We start from the raw sequence: 1188 nt of genomic DNA, 5'->3' as shown, positions 1-1188 counted from the left end.
TGCCCCGCCCCCAGTCGCTCCGAAGACGTTTATTTGGTTTTCGGCCCCGCCCGCCTGACTGTAAGGAAGGTGCCCGGCCAAACGCGCCTCTCCTTCCCCCGCCCCTCGAGTCACGTGATCTGGTTCACCTTGTCCGCGCGCTCCCAACCTAAACCCGCCCGCCCGCCCGCCCGCGGTCCCCGCTGCAGCGGCGCCTGCAGGACTGGCGCATCCAGGCTGTCACTTGCAGGTTCTTACCTGAATGGGTAGTTACATGCAATATCAATATTATTCCTTTCCTTGCTTTATTTTTTGCCAAGCCCTAATCAGCTCATACAACGTTTGATTTATCTTGTGACATTTCTACCTCCTCCAATTAAAATGTAAATTCCAGCAGACAGGATTTGCATATGATTAGCAGCAACTGGCTGCTAATGGACGTTCAACAAATAGTTGCTGAGTGAATGAAATAATCATGAAGACAATAGAAAGAAAAAGTGTTTTACCACTCCCAGAAAAAACACTTTGAGAGATTTCTCCACCCACTCCCTCCCCATAATTTATAACCATACTCTATGTTCAATTTTGCTTCTTTTTCAAACTTAATGTAAGTGCTTGCTTGCATTATTGCCGTGGTAGGGATCAAACCCAGGGCCTACCACGCCCCCATCCTCATAATTTTAAAGACAGTATATTAAATACTGCTCAGATAAAATGTGTGCAATAGCTTGTTTCTCAGTCATTAGACTGTTCCCATTTTTCTCTATTAAAATAAAGACTGTAGAAGTATCTTTATGCACAAAACTTCTTCTCACTTAAGATTAATACTTTAGGATAGAGCCCCATAAATAGATATGGGGTCAAATAATAGGAATATTTATACTTACAGATACCTACAACACTTAAAATAATCCTACACTTAATCTACAAATAACCTACAAAGAACAAGCCCCTCAAGCTTATTTGTTCAATTTCACTCTGACATCCTAACCTAAACCGTCAATGTGCCTGCAAGTTTGGCTGGGCTCCCCACTTCTCTTCAGATAAATTGAACTCACAGTGAGCCTAGCACTCTGTGTGCTGGGGATACAAAAGTGAACACAGAAAGTAAAGTCTTCCTCTCTGTATCATAGAATTCCAAAGAAACGTTTTGACTTAATCTTTTTAATTTTTAAATTAAAAGAAAATGAAATAATCATTCACTTACGA

The sequence above is a fragment of the Castor canadensis genome, chromosome 11, assembly GCF_047511655.1.
Source record: "Castor canadensis chromosome 11, mCasCan1.hap1v2, whole genome shotgun sequence".
NCBI classification, from domain to species: Eukaryota; Metazoa; Chordata; class Mammalia; order Rodentia; family Castoridae; genus Castor; species Castor canadensis.
Note: the sequence above shows the minus strand (reverse complement) of the source record.